A 15,703-nucleotide genomic window follows, 5' to 3' on the forward strand; every position below is an offset into this window, starting at 1 on the left:
GGTTGTTTTGCCTTCTGCCATTCCATTAGATGGAATCTAACACTTCACTTTGATCCTGTTACATGTACAATGACATTGACTATGTCTCCAAGAAAATTCAAGGAAATACCTGTTAATGTCCTATTAGGCTATGTGATCTGGTATCATCACTTCTGAGTGTGGGTGGGGGTCAAAATAAATTAAAATCAGTATATTAAAGAGACATCTGCAGGCACACGTTCACCACAGCCTTTTTCCCAATAGCCAAGACACAAAATCAAACATAAATGTCCATCAGCAGGTGCCCAGGCAAAGAAAATGTGCTATCATATGCAAATATTGTTGTTTAGCCACAAAAGAATGGAATTCTGTAATTTGTGATAGCAGATGAAACTGGAAGGCAGTGTATTAGGTGAACTCAGACACGGGCGCAGAAAGACAAAGGTCACGTGTGCTCTTACAGAGAGAAAGTGAGTTCCACAGAAGTAAAGAACAGGGAGAACAATGCTTAACAGACACTGGGAAATGGTTGGGTTAGCATGTCGGAGTAGACTGAATAGCAGCATACTATAGTGGTAAGATAGCTAAGCATGGCAACTACTAATTGTATATTTCAAACAGCTAGGAAAACAGATATTCTTTCTTACCCTCTTCATTTAATTTTAATACAGTTTTTCTCTAACAGTTCAGAGATATAACGAGCTTCATTTTGTTTCAAGGGCTACTTTACAAAAGTAACTAAATATTACAAAGTATATTGCAATTACTTCAGATCTTTTTTGATCACTTGACAACATTTTTAAACTTTTTCAGATTTAAATTGACTTTCTAATATCGGCGCATCTTCTCCCAGTGTTACTTTTACCTGCACCAGCGATGAGTACAGCCAAAACTATCATAAACGTGTGCCTTTAAACTTAGAAGAAGGAAAGATATCTGAGTCTTAAGGTCCATCACTTATACTCTGATTCTGAATCGATGGATACAAAATTTTGATATTATATGGTCTATTTTTAAAACTGAGAACTTAATTTTAACAGTTTATTTTGTTAATCATTGTATGTGTTTACATTTCAAAGGATATCCTCCTTTCTGGTTTCCCCTCCACAAACCCCCTCTCTCACCCCTCCTCCCCTTTGCCTCTATGGGGGAGGTAAAGCAGATTTTCAATGCCTTTTTTGTAACTATGGAGAAATGATAAATGTTTGAGACCACTCTACAAACCATCTTAACTTTGTCTCTACCCACTGTGTACACAAGTTGAAAGTTTACAATGAATCTCATAATATGGATATTTATGGTACATTGATTAAAGGCTTAAATTTTTTCAGTCTTTTTAGAATACTTATTTTACTGAGTGTATAAATGTCCCATCTGTGTATATGTATGCCACGTGCATGTCTGATGCCTCCAGAAGTCAGAGGGCATTGATTACCTGGAACTGGAGCCATGGATGGCTGTGAGCCACCGTGTAGGTGTAGGTGTTAAGAATCAAACCTTAGGCCACTGCAGGAACAACAAGCGCCATCTCCCCAGCTTCCTTTTGAGTCTTAGTAGGAAGCACTAGGTTAACTCTAGACTACACTCACTTCGGACTGTCCATAAAATCTCCCATACTTTATGTGCTATCTCACCAAAGCTTTGAAAATCTAGAACTCTGTAATTAGCAATACTCATTTCATGATACATATAAAAACCCAAAGGCAAGAAATAGAGACTTTCACATTGGCTTGGCATATAGAAAATAGCTTATAATGGAAATTCTTCCATCTTTTTCTATTCTTTCTCCATTAATCATTTTTAACTACACCGGTTTCTCCCACACTCTAAAATAATCCAACTAGAAAACTGTATCCATAGAGAGTCTCACCTAAAAGTGTATTTTGGCGCTGACTAACTTATTTTGGTTTTCAAAGTATATTATGCATGTGTCTTTCCCACAATATTCATATTTCCTCGAGTGTAAAACAAATAAAAATATTAATTGAATTTAATAAATCATAATGCTAATGATGGGGAAGTTATCAGGAAAATAAGGTAAGTCTTCAAATACCAGAAATAATAAAAATTCACAAACCATCAAGATGACAAACAAATAGGGAGCCAGTTCCTCTCCAGGAGACACATCCTAAGCCTGGGTACTCAGAAAGGTACCATCCAATCAGAGATAGCAGCTTAAAGACCAGAATTCTGAGCATCAGTTTCCTTCACGAAAGGTAGCAAGAACATCAGCACGACATCTTCCTATCTCAATATTCCTGATCTAAAGCTACTCACCGACGACAAAGATAAGGACCTAAATTTACACTATGTATGCTGTCAAACGCAAGCAAGCAAACAAAACCTCTAAATCAAGACTCTAGTTTAAATGTTCTCTGATGGTAATGCCCTGGTACCCAACAGAGGCAAAGGAATGCCTGCTCTAGAGGGTATAGTTTACGCAGAGGACATGCTGAGGTCACATGGGTGTGCCAATCAGAGGGCATTCACATTCACCATTAAAGGAAACAAGTCACTATGAGAATGTATCAGCAAGAACTCTCTACAGTCTAGAGTTCTACAAACAAGATTACAGATATAGAAACTATCAAATATCAAATAATAAGTATATGTAATAAAAAAGAAAAGGAGGAAATGTAACAAAATCACCAAAATTCTATCAAAATCAGCAAGGCAGATTTGAAAAGGAATTGAAAGTCTTTTCCTGAAAGTGTGTGTGTGTGTGTGTGTGTGTGTGTGTGTGTGTGTGTGTGTATTCTATGAATTCTAGAAGTTGTGTGTGTTCTATGAATTCTAGAAGTTGTGTATGTTACATAAATTCAAAGGTTATATTCTATTACATTGAGCAGACATAGAAAATGAGAAACTCACCTAATGAGTTATGTAGATTAAAATTAAACTCAAGTAAAGAGAAACATTCATAAACTGGAAGGTAGATCTGAAGAAAACTCATAGAATGTTGTATGACAACGGAAAGATCATTTTTAAAGAAGCAAGAGATGTCAAGAGACATAAGTTAGGATTGTGAGTTCCAACAAAATGCCAGGGAGAGAGTAAGGATCTCCCTAGCTCTAAAACATCATTCCTTGATTTTAATATTCTCATCAATTCCCAGTCAGCATAAATAACACATTCATCATAGTGAAATGGTTAGTGACAAGGACAGAGACACATCACACACTCAGCGAACTAAGAAATAAGCCTATTGGTACTTAAGTGCAATTGGAAACACCTACCAAAAAGTTAGATGGCCTAAGAGTTGGAGATAAGGATAAACATGCATCCATGTATACATACATACATACATACATACATACATACATACATACATACATGACAAACCTAGTGTGGTAATATTAATGACACACTCTAGCTGATAGGTACATGGTACTTACTGTAATATTCCACTTATCTCTGTTTGAAAAAAATCATGGTGTAATATTAGAAAAAAATAAAGAGTGGAAAGATTCCCTGGACAGGAATCCCCATCACTAATTCATTTTTACTATCTCCAAAGGATCTAAGAAACCCCAGATAGCCAGATGACAGCTTCAGAAAATGTAAAGGGAATAGCTGGTGGCATAGGGCTTTACCCACAGTGAACCCACATACAAGCCATCATGAGACTAAAACACTTTGGGGAGGGAAGAGGAAGAATATGCTGTAGGAAAAGCTCCAGGAAGAAGAAAACCAATCTCTGTTTTATCTATGATATACTTTATCTGTTTTATCTATGATATACTTTACCAAAAGAATTCAAGATCCCACTGTGTTACAGCAGTTAGATAAGCTGCGCTCTGATTCTGTGTCTAAGAGACACCAGCAGTTAACTGGCAAGCCCTGTAGTTCAGATTTAGAAAGATATTTCAAAGCAAAGCCCAGAAAAGGCACTGAAATTGATGACTTCAATGGAGTGGGGGAGACATTGCCAGATGGTAGAAATTTCAGCAGAAATACTGTTGATTTTAATGTGTCGTTTAAAAGCTGTGGTTCTGTATTAAAAAAAAAAATCATGCAGTCCCAAAGACAGCAAAGGACTTGACAAGCACTTGAGAAACATGGTGAAGAGGGAGGGTCTCTTGTCCTGGCCTTGTAGGAATGGGCCCTGTGTGAGCAAATCAGAAGCAGCAGCTGTATTTATTGTGGCGTTACAGCTGGTGATGATACTTTAGACCCATGAATTGCAGTCAGTCACAGCAGTGGCAGAGAGAACAGCCACAGTTAGGATGCTCATGTCATTATGAGGATGTGATTGTTGAAATGGGATGCAGACCATCACGGGACACTAAGACCAGAAATGACACTGGATGAGTTGATGAAAGATGAGGCTGCTTTGAACAAAAGCCAGGCACAAGCCACACCTGACCACACAACACCCCCAGATCAAGAGTCACACTGACGTCTAAGGGATGGGGAGTTAGAAACAATACCAGAAGCAGTACTGCAGAACAACATGGATTTGTTTAAGTTTTTTTCATAAATAATTTTTTTATCATTTTATAAGCTGCGGAGGAGGAATAGTCCGCCATTTTCAAACCTTTTGTGTAGTCACAAAATTCTACTTGATGAAAACTCAGCTGGGATTTCTATCAAAATTGGATCGCTCTAACTGAGGTCAAAATTATAGCTGTGGATGTTGAAAATAGGTAAAACAGGGCCAGCGTAAACTTCTTCCTGTCTGTACAAAATGGTGTACTATTTCCTGTTTAAAAGCAGTCTCGGTGTCTGGTAATTAATTCCTGTGCTGTTCTTTCTGTTTTTCTATCAATGCCTACTAAAATTTTGCTAACTCAAAATTTTGAAAATGATCCAAGCTTTTAACTAGGTCTGACATTTTATTTTCTTTTTTTTTCCTTTTTATTCTTCTCTTGTTTATTACATCACAACCACAGTTTCCTCTCCCTCCAATCCCTCATTTTCACTTCCCCTCAGAAAAGAGTGGGCTTCCTGGGGACATCAACCAACCACAAGTTGCAATAAGACCAGGTACATACCGTCACATCAAAGCTGGACAAGGCAAGTGACTAAGAGGAAAGGGCTTCCAAAAGTAGGTAAAAGAGTCAGGAACAGCCCCTACTCCCACTGTTGGGATGCCCTCAAGAACACCAAGCAATGTACCCATATCATATACACAGAGGACCAGACTCCCGTTGGCTCCCTAATTCCTGTGAGCCCCCATGAGTCATGTCATCATGGTCATGGTCAGTTGATTCTGTGGGCCGTGTTATTATGACCCTTGTGGTTCCTCTGATCCTTCCCCTCCCTCCCTGAGCTTTGCCTACTATTTAGCTGTAGGATTCTCCACCTGCTACCATGGGTTGCTGGATGAAGTCTCGCTGGTCTCTTTGATGACTATTCTGCTAGGCTCAGATCCCAGTACACTCTGCAGGCAGGACAAATGTAGGTTGAAGGTTTTGTGGCTGGGTTGGTGTCCTAATCCCTTCATTTGAGACCTTTCCTGGTTGCAGAAGATGGACAGTTCAGGCTCCATGCTCCCTCCCCCATTATTAGGAGTCTTTGCTAGTAAAGTGTTCCTCTTGTAGATTGTATGGAGTTTCCATTGTAAATCTCAAATGCCCCAAAACACTTAAAAGTTCAACATTCTTAGCCATCACGGAAATGTAAATCAAAATTACTTTTCAGATTCATCTTATTCCTGACAGAATGGCTAAGATCTAAAACCACAAATGACATCCCATGTTGACTAGGCTATAGAGTTAGGAAAACACTGCTTCACTGATGTGGATGTACGAACTTGTATGACCACTTTGGAAGTCAATGTGATAGTTTCTGAAAAAAAAAATTGGGAATTGATCACCTCAATACTCATCTATAAACAACCTAGATGTCCCTCAACTGAATGATGGATAGAGAAAATGTGGTACAATAATACAATGGAGTATAACTCAGCTATTAAAAACAACATCATGAAATTTGCAGACATATGTATGAAACTAAGAAACCGAGACCCACAAAGAAAAACATGACAAGTAAGTGGACATTAACTGTAAACTAAAAGACAATCATGCTACACCCCACAAACCCAGAGAGACTAAGCAACAAGAAGGGCTTGAGGGCAGATGCAAGGATCTCCCTGGGAAGGGAAAATAGAGTATGTTTCATGAGTGTTCCCAGGTGGGGTTGGGAACAGGAGGGATAGAGTTGGGGGCAGGGAGGGAGAAATACTGGGATAATGACTGGTTTGTGGGGTCATTTAGGAAGTGAGGTGGAAACATTTTATTTTCTTAATGGAATAAAAACATCCAGATGTAGCCCACTTATTTAAATGATATACCATTCCTTTGAATCGGCATGTAGCCAATTTCTAATTATCTCCAATATTGATGAATAGGTAGAGCAGGTTTAATTAAATCTTACTGGTGATGAAGAAAGTTCACTTCCATTTATACTTTACCTAACTTCTAAGTTTTCAGTCAGCAGCTGAAGGGAATAGTTCAGGTCTTTTCTGCTTCCATTTGTCTTTTCAACATCCCAGCAAGAGTTCTAATGAGTGACCATAGTTAGGCTATAGGGAAAGGAGGTCCAGGGATCAGAAGATATCTCAAAACCTATGTTTCACTAGGGCCTAGTGACATGTGCTTATAATCCCAGAACTGGGGTGGTAGAAACAGGTGTGTCACTGAAGCACTCTCACCAGCCAGCAGAACATAGCTGGCAAGTTTCAAGTCAATGAGAAACTCTATCTCAAAAAACAAGATGCATAGTGTCTAAGTAATAACACCCAAGTTTGACCTCAGACCTTCACATGCATGTGCACACAGTTGGCATGTGCACTTACACAATTAGCACTATTAGGAGGGATGACCTTATTGGAGGAAGTTGTCTCCATGTTGGAGGAAGTTTGTCACTGTTAGGTGGGCTTTGAGGTCTCCTCGTGTTCAAGTTTCAACCAGTGTGGAAGAGACCCTCCTCCTGGCTGCCCGTGGAAGACAGTCACCTCCTGGCTCCCTTCAGATCAAGATCTAGAGCTCTCAGATCCTTCAGCACCAAGTCTTCTACATGATGCCGTGCTTCTTACCATGATGATAATGGACTGAACCTCTGAAACTCTAAACCAACTCCAATTAAATGTCCTTTACAAGAGTTGTCTTGGACATGGTATCTCTTCACAGCAATAAAACTCTAAGATAGTCCCTCAACCAGATAATCACCTTTGGATATTACTTCTTGGGGGTGATCAGATATCCCACTATTGCCCCCCCCTCAACAATATGTCTTTCATATTAGTCTTCTCTTTATTTTTTCCTTTTCATGTTTACAAAATTTTTCTCTATTTTCAAGTCTCTTTTCCCCAAATTTTTACCATAGCAGAAGATATGCAAATTCCACAGAAACAAATATGGTCTCCAGAGAAATGGTGAGGACTCTCAAGGGTCCCATCTTTTCCTGCCTTCTATGATGAAAGCTATCACAGCTCCTCTTCCTTCTGGTACCAGGAAAGGGAATCAACCTTGCTGTACATTAGCCATGGGCCAGACATGATTGGGAGTTATACATCTAACCCTCATTCAGCCTTGTTTTCATCTAAATGTAATACGGTTTGTCACAACTATCTTACGGATGTCCAGGGATTAGGTTCTATGCTACTCTTGAGTAATGGATTCAAGCTTTCAGTGTTTCTACAACAAAATGCTTCAGAACACAAGGCACACCATCTTACTGAGCTCTGCTGAGTTTCCCATATCGACCTCCACTTAAGAAGGAAATATAAAGGGGTTAGGGATTTAGCTCAGTGGTAGAGCGCTTGCCTAGCAAGCGCAAGGCCCTGGGTTCGATCCCCAGCTCCGAAAAAAAAAAAAAGAAGGAAATATAAAATTTATAGAACTTTAAATTGTTAGTTATGTAACTAAAGAGGAGAAAAGTATGATTTGAGTGTTTTAATGAGTACCAAACCAATTCAATTTCATATTAAATGTTTAAAGAGAATCTCAGAGAAATATAAAAAACGTAAGTAATATTTTGTATTTACTTTTTTGTTAAGAATGGAAGCTTTTGTTATCTCTGTTCCCCCACAAAAGTTCTACAAGAATGGCAGACAATAATGTGTTTGCTTATGTTAAATGATAAATCTATAGAACTAAAGGAATGGAGAAGACAGAATCAATATTCTAGATTCTAGGGCAGAAAAGAATAGTGAAATAGACAGCACGTGTTTGGAGGCAAGACACTAACAGATAGAAGGGAAAACTGAAGGAAATGGGATTTGTGAGGGCTGGAGAGATCATTCAGAGGTTAAAAGTACTGACTGCTCTTCCAGAGGTCCTGAGCTCAATTCTCAGCAATCGCAACTGTCTATAATGGGATCTGATGCCCTCTTCTGGTGTTTCTGAAGACAGCTACAGTGTAGTCATATAAATAGAAACAAATAAATCTATTAAAAGAAAGAAAGAGAACTGTGGCAGCATAGGACCTTTGGAGACAGGGGCAGATAGAGTTGACTTTTGCTACTTTGTGTTTTCTTTTCTTCCCACTCTTTATCCCCCCAGTTTCACTCCATCACTATATAGGAGAGAAAGAAGAATATCAGGGAGGAGAGAGAGAGAGAGAGAGAGAGAGAGAGAGAGAGAGAGAGAGAGAGAGAATATCTGATGTCTTTCTTCTCATTTCTTCTTTGAACCTGACTACTAGCTAACTGCAATCAACTCCCCCGAATGACCATTAACCACCAACCACCAACCCACCCCACCCCACCTCTCAAAGCCCCAGCATTCATCTAACCTCTGAAAAGTCCTCAGAATTCCACATGTCACACAGTCAACAGAAACTATCTGTCCCTGGGAAAATCACACCCCTGCTAGAGCATGAGGCAAATCAAAGTCAGCTGCTGTGAACAATCTGAAACAACACCATATGCCACACCTGGGAGTAAAATGAAGACACATTCTTATAATATTTCTGTGATTTTTTAAAGAAACCAAAATTCCAAAATTGTCATTACAGGCATATAAAACATTAATTACGAAATACTGGTGGGGGGAAAAAAAGAAAAAGAAATACTGGTGGATGCCATGTGAGTTTTCCCGTCTTCTCAAGTACCAAGAGCCAAGTGACTGCTCTTCCTTACCATGACAGACAGCAAAAGTCTTTCATCCAGGGAAGGTAAAACAGATCTCTTAGCTGATGAACCACAGGCCTGGTCAGAGATGGGAAGAGAAAGTAGATAGGTCAATGTTAGTAAAGGCCTCTCTCTCTCTCATGCTTACTACACATTTACCTGTCAGTACTGTGTACTTCCTCCTGTGACACACAGTGATGTGCTTCTCCAAGAGATAGGAACAGCCCACAGAAAGAGGCCTAGTGAGACTATCAGTATCAGATCACTCATGTCCTCAGCTCACGGTTGGCTTCAGCTCCACATAAGAACTCAATCATTACTTCTGTCATGCTCCACCCTCAGGCATGGGCAAGAAGACAGGTTTCTCCATTTGTCTGTGCCGTTAAGGCAAGAAAAACAATGTTTAAAACTAGATAGATGTTTATCACTAGCAAGCTAGGTATTACTTAGGGTGAAATGTTTATTTTATTTATACTCACGATATTCCCACCAAATCTTGACTGGTTAACTAGTCTTTGTGGGATACACTTAGAGGTAAAATATGCTGGCTTTTAATACCATGACTTTACCAGCAAGAATGAAATGTTGACTCCTCTGCTTTTGAAATTAGAGCCATAAAAGGAAATCTTCTCTGCATACCCACCTCTGGGACAGTATGGAGAGTGTGGAATGTTTCCAGGTAAAAATCATGGGAGTGGGGGAATCCCTTAGACAACAATAAAACATTTTACAAATGGTTGTGGTGTGAGTTTTGAATCCCTATCCACACTATAAAGGTAAAAAAAAAAATTGTCGCACACAGGTGTGTTTGGTGCACGAGTTTGTTTTGGCAAATGTTCCCTAAATTAGCAGTAGCACCAACCATGGCAGTGGACATACAGAAGGCCCACCATTAAAAAGATGTGGGTGAGGGAATGGCAGAGACAAGCTGTAAAAGTCAAGCCCCTGCTATAGTTTAGATCTGGACAAAACTCCAAGGTAGGAGTGTTAAATCCCCTGGCACTGTTGGGAGGTAATAAAAATTGTAAGAGATGGGGTCTGGTGGGACATTTATGATCACTGGGATCATGGTCTAAGGTTCATTTCCTGACCACCACAAGATGAGCATTTCCCACTGCCATGTACGCCCCCTATGTTGTCCTGACTCATCTCTGACCCAGAAGCAATCGGTCTGTCAAAAATGGACTGGAGTCTCTAAAACTATGAGCAGAAGTAAATCATCTTTAAAGATTATTTTCAATAATTATTTGAGAATTTCATATAGTGTACATTGATCATATTCACCTCACACACAAACTCCTTCCCCTAGCTCCTCACAGACCTGCTCTCTCGCCTCCCCACTACCACCCAACTTTGTATCCAATTATTCCTATGCATATAACTCCTGGGTACAGACCCATCCACTGGAAAATTATTAACCTACAAGGAGCCACAGCCTTTAAAAAACTGACTCTTCATCTCCAAGAAGCACCAACTGTAAGTAGCTCATCAGTTCAGTCTTGTGAGCCCTTCCCCACCCCACCCCGCTTCATGCTAGTATGTTGAGTAGCTTAACCTTGTGTAGGTCTTATGAAGGCAACCACAGTTGCTGTGAGTTCCTGAGTACTGGCATCCTTTCATGCCCAAATGGCATGTCTTAACTCTGGTCCTTCCTGACCTCTCTTCTGACTTTGACAATCTTTCCATCCACTCTGCCTAAGGGTCATTGAGTTTTGAGGGTGGGGGATGTTGTGTGTCTCATCTCTCCTCTTTCTAAGTTGTTTTAGTGAATTTTCTATTGTTTTGACAAAATACCTGAGAAAAACAAAGTTAAAAGAAGAAAAGATATTGTTCATGGGTTTTAGTCTATGATTTCTTGGTTCAGTTGCTTTGGGCTTGTGCCAAGTAAGAAGACCTTGTTGTGCAGAAACATGCTTAATGGTAGAAACCTATCTACCCCATAGTGGGGGGGGAGGGATAAGGGAGGGAGGGAAAGAGGAGAGGAGAAGAGAAAGGAGGGGGAGAAACAAGAGGAAGACAGAATCCCAGGATATGATATTTCTCTCTCTCTCTCTCTCTCTCTCTCTCTCTCTCTCTCTCTCTCTCTCTCCCTCCATAAAACAATAAACACCTTTATTACATGAGCTATGAATGATGATTTATTTGCCTTTTCTGGCTTTATTATTGGTCAGATAGAACTCCAGTTCCTTGTCTTCTAGCACATAACCATCTGCTCTGCCACACTGGCCTGATCTTAAGGCAATAAAGGAAGGAGCTTGCACTGCTAGAACTGCTCATCCAAAAGTCTGCTGATTTTAGCGTTCTTTTTCCTTCCATCATAGTTCTTTTGAATTTCCTTGGATCATTTTTTACTTAAAAATCTCTTCCTCCTCAGGAGTCAGCTTGGCCCCCTCCTTGTAGCCCAAGGGTAGGGCATAGTGGGACACTGTCGGTTTGGTGTGCTGGCAGGAAGCAAAAAGCAATTCCTCATCAGGGTCTTGGTGCAGACCACCAGCTTGTTAACAGATACATTGAAGACAACATCAATGATCTTTTTTGTGAATATAACACTCAGAGTCCCAGAAAAAGTTCCTCACATCCAATCTCAGGGCATGGTACTTCTTGCATTCTTGAACTTGGACTGTGAATGTATACAACGATGGTTAATCTTAGTGTTGGTAGCAGCCCATCCTAGCTCGCACTTCCCTGTCTTGCAGTAGGGCTTTCTCTTATCCCCAGTCTTGCAGCGCTTGTGCTGTTTGTCCTGAGACCTGCTCATCACTCGGTGTCAGCTATGAAGAACTCCCAATATTCTCTTTAGGAACATGCTTCCAATGACTTAACTTCCTCCTGGTAGGTTTCACCACCTAAAAAAACAGTACCAACTCCCAACAACACCATAGTCTGATATCCAAGCCTTCAGCATGGGGGCTTTGTGGGAATTCTAGAAAGTGGTCCTCTGACCACCACACACATGTTACAGAGCATACATGTGTGCTCTCTCACACACAGACCATAACCATTATAAATAATGAAAGAGGCAGAGACTTCTGTTGAGGCAGAGAAGTCAGGAAGGAGTCAGTCACCCTCATGAATTAGTGGTCCCTAAGAAAGAGCTGTGCTTTCACTTTCTACCATATGAGGAACAGGTCCTCTCCAGACACCAATCTCCTGGCACCTTTCTCTTGTATGTCTCTTCCTCCAGAACTGACACCCATACACACTCACTGTTGTAAATTGCCTATTGAAGGCAGTTAGTTTTGCCTACCTGAAAGGATTAAGATAATGAGACCAAAACCTCTAAGTGAAAAATAAATTTAACTAGATTCAGTGAGAACTCTTAATTGACACAAACACTTGTGGTCTAGGTGTCAAAGAGAAAGAAAATTAGTAACAACCAACTATTTGGTGAACGTAGATCCTGACTGTGTCCTAGGCACAAAGAGTTCCCATCTGTTTCTGCAGTCCTCACAGCACTCTACACAGAAGGATGTGATGGACTCTCGAAGTCCTTCTTCAATACTATCAAGTGCCAGGGTTCCAAACAGTGGACCTACTGGGTGCTTACTTGCAAGAGCTTTGGGAGCATAAGAATCACCACTTGTGTAGCTAGCAATACACTCTTTCACATGTTAGACCACTGGAAGGAGACATCTTACCCTGTAAAAATTAGGGTATAAAAGGTAACTCACCGGGGTCATCCTTCTAATAACTACTAGGGATTGCATGTAAATCCAATTAGGCCAGCATCTGTAAGACATGTGTTTTAATGACCACACTTCATTCCTAAAGATAAAAAGCAAAATAGGCAGAAGAGTAAACAGCGGGACTAGCAACATAAAAAGACAGTAGAGAGGAAAACATTTTCCTCAGGTAGCCATCATGAGCATCCGTAGATCGCTCTGTAGAACTCCGACCTGATCGCTTCCCTTATATGAAATATCTTTTCTCCCTGTATATCATGAGAACTTCACAGAGGAAAACTTCATCAGCAAGCACCTCCTCCTCATATAGCGAAAGCAGGAAACCAGTCACTTTTTTATTGGGCAGCATTGCTATGAACAGCATTGCTAAGCGTAGAGCCTGTTAGACACGATGCCCTCTTTACTGGACGTTAACTTTTCGGTCTGCTGTTTAGGAGAAAGGCAGAGCAGGAGATGGAATTCGATGCCATCAAACTCCTTGATCTGGAGGGGAAACAGAGACCTCTTATCTTGAGAGTCTATGAGTTGAGGATGCAATCATGCTCATGGGAGATATTGGGACTTCAAAAGGCTCAGTGTGCCCGTCCATATTATAAATATGTTAATCCCTCAGGGAGCTTACAATCAGGATTTCCAGAGTCTTTGCTTCTAGGGCAAAACACTATTTGTCAAGTCACAAGAGTATTTCCCATGGTGTTTGGATGATTTCACCTGGTCTGAACACTGTCTATTAATATGCAGCATGGTGCACGCTAAGAAAAGCTACCTCATGACTGTATCACTGCGTCTCTCTGCGCCATGTGGAACCAGCTGAGGATGTGGTGTCTGAGTAAAGAATGAAATGTCCGCAGAGCTTGCAAAAGAAATGGAGCACTCTCTAAATCAGGAAGCAGCCTGAGGCATATTTCTTGCATTCAAAAACCTAACTCTTGCTTTCAGATATATTATCCTGAGACAACATATGTCTCCCATATTGTACAGGTTAACATGTAATTTCTGTTTGACAATTGCTTGCAAAAGTTCCCTCTTTTTACTGTGAACAATCAATCTGGTGTGTGTGTTTGTGTGTGTGTGTCTGTGTGTGTGTGTGTGTGTGTGTGTGTGTGTGTGTGTATGTATGTATTTCTGTGTTTACTTCACCTTGAACAAACTACCATGTAATTAATCAGAGGTGTTTTAAGCCCTGTTTGCCCACATTTAATGACAGTGTTACACTCTAGCCTAAAAGATTTACCAGTCTAATTAGAAAGGTGGTTGTACAGATATTTTAAATTATACATGGATAATATCTGATATGTCAATATCTTAGACACTAAGCTTTGGTTAACTAATCTCAGAAAATACCCCTTCATTTCTACCACAACCTTGGAAATAAACTGTAGCTCTGTGACAAAATTGCTCCAATGTTACAGTAGAAGGAAGCAAACCAGAGCTAAACCACTTAGCCACAGTCACACAGTAAAAAAACAACAGAATTGGACTTTTCAGCAAGCATAGTCTTCGATTCAGAAACTCCTTCAATCCGGGGGTTTCTACTACTGCACCTTTACCCATAACCTCTCCCACCTTTGCTTCACAGAGACTCCAACCCTGCCACACACTGCCAAACCTCAGATGCTCTCCGAGAGTCTTTCAATCCTTCAGACCTGGTACCGTGTGGGAGAATCTCACACATTATTTGCTGTTCTGCTGACAGCCTTAGCTCCCCAACAGACCACAACTTCTGTATGCTGACCTTCAGGGAATACATCCCACAAGGTTTTCCCCCAAGTGATGCTGTTCTCCTTTTAATCACAGCCAACTCCAGCATTATCAGAAACCACAAATTATTTTTTATTGTTTTGAGATTATAATACATACATTGTTTTTCCCTCCCTTTCTTCCTTCCAAACCTAGCCATATATACTCCTTCTGGCTTTCTTTCAAATCCATGGTTTCTTTTTCCACTAATTATTGTTATATATGTAAGTGTGTACTTGTGTATTTCTAAATACATAAATACAATCTGTTCAGTCTATACAATGTTGCTTGCATGTATGTTTTCAAAACTGACACATTTGGTGCTGGGATAATCAATTGGTGGGCTCTTCACAGAGGAAAACTATTTCTTCCACTTTCGGCATTCCTTGGTTGCCTGCAGTTCTGTGCATATGGTTGAGACTTCCTGGGCTTTTCTGCATTAACTCTGGCATATCTATTATTGTTTTCTTTGTTCATCTCATGTTTAGACAGGCATGTTGGTGAGACTTCAGAGGTGTGGCTTCTCACATTCCCAAAAGATACAAACTCACAGCAAACCCACCCCCACCCCCAATGCCCTGGCTCTTACAATCTTCCTGCCCCTTCTTCTGCAATGATTCCTGAGTCCTAGGTACAGGAATTATATTGTAGTTGGTACTGAGTTCCACAGTTCTGTGTTTTGATTGGTTATGGTCTTCTGAATGGTCTCTGTCTTTTGCAAAGAGAACTTTACTTGATGAAGAATGATGATAACACTTATCTGTTAGTAAAGGACAAATATTTAGGATGTAGTTAGAGTTTATGGTGATTTAGTAGATGGTGGTTTAGTATGGTGGTTTAGTTTTGGTAGTTGTAGTTGTAGATTCTCTTCCAAGATCCATGACTTCACTAGCCTGAGTAGTTGGCTACATTACTCTTGGTGAGCAGGTCTCGAGTCCTACTGGAGAGCTAATGGTTATCACCAATATATGTGCCCCACTGCAGCCAACTAAGGGTTGCTTGACACACTAGACCTTATTGTGTTTCATATGTGTCATACCTGGGTAGAGCTGTTTGTTTCTTCTCTCCTTTGAAAGCTTACATGGAGCCTTCTGGTAGAAGCTAATCCTCAGGCAGGAGGCTTACAAATTAGTTCCATATCAGAGGCCTCTGGGCCTCTGTTTAACTCTGTGGCATGTTCAGCAATAAAGGGATTATTTGGTTAACACTTTCTACCACTGAAGGA

Source organism: Rattus norvegicus, chromosome 8, assembly GCF_021556685.1.
Source record: "Rattus norvegicus strain SHRSP/BbbUtx chromosome 8, alternate assembly SHRSP_T2T, whole genome shotgun sequence".
Taxonomy (NCBI): domain Eukaryota; kingdom Metazoa; phylum Chordata; class Mammalia; order Rodentia; family Muridae; genus Rattus; species Rattus norvegicus.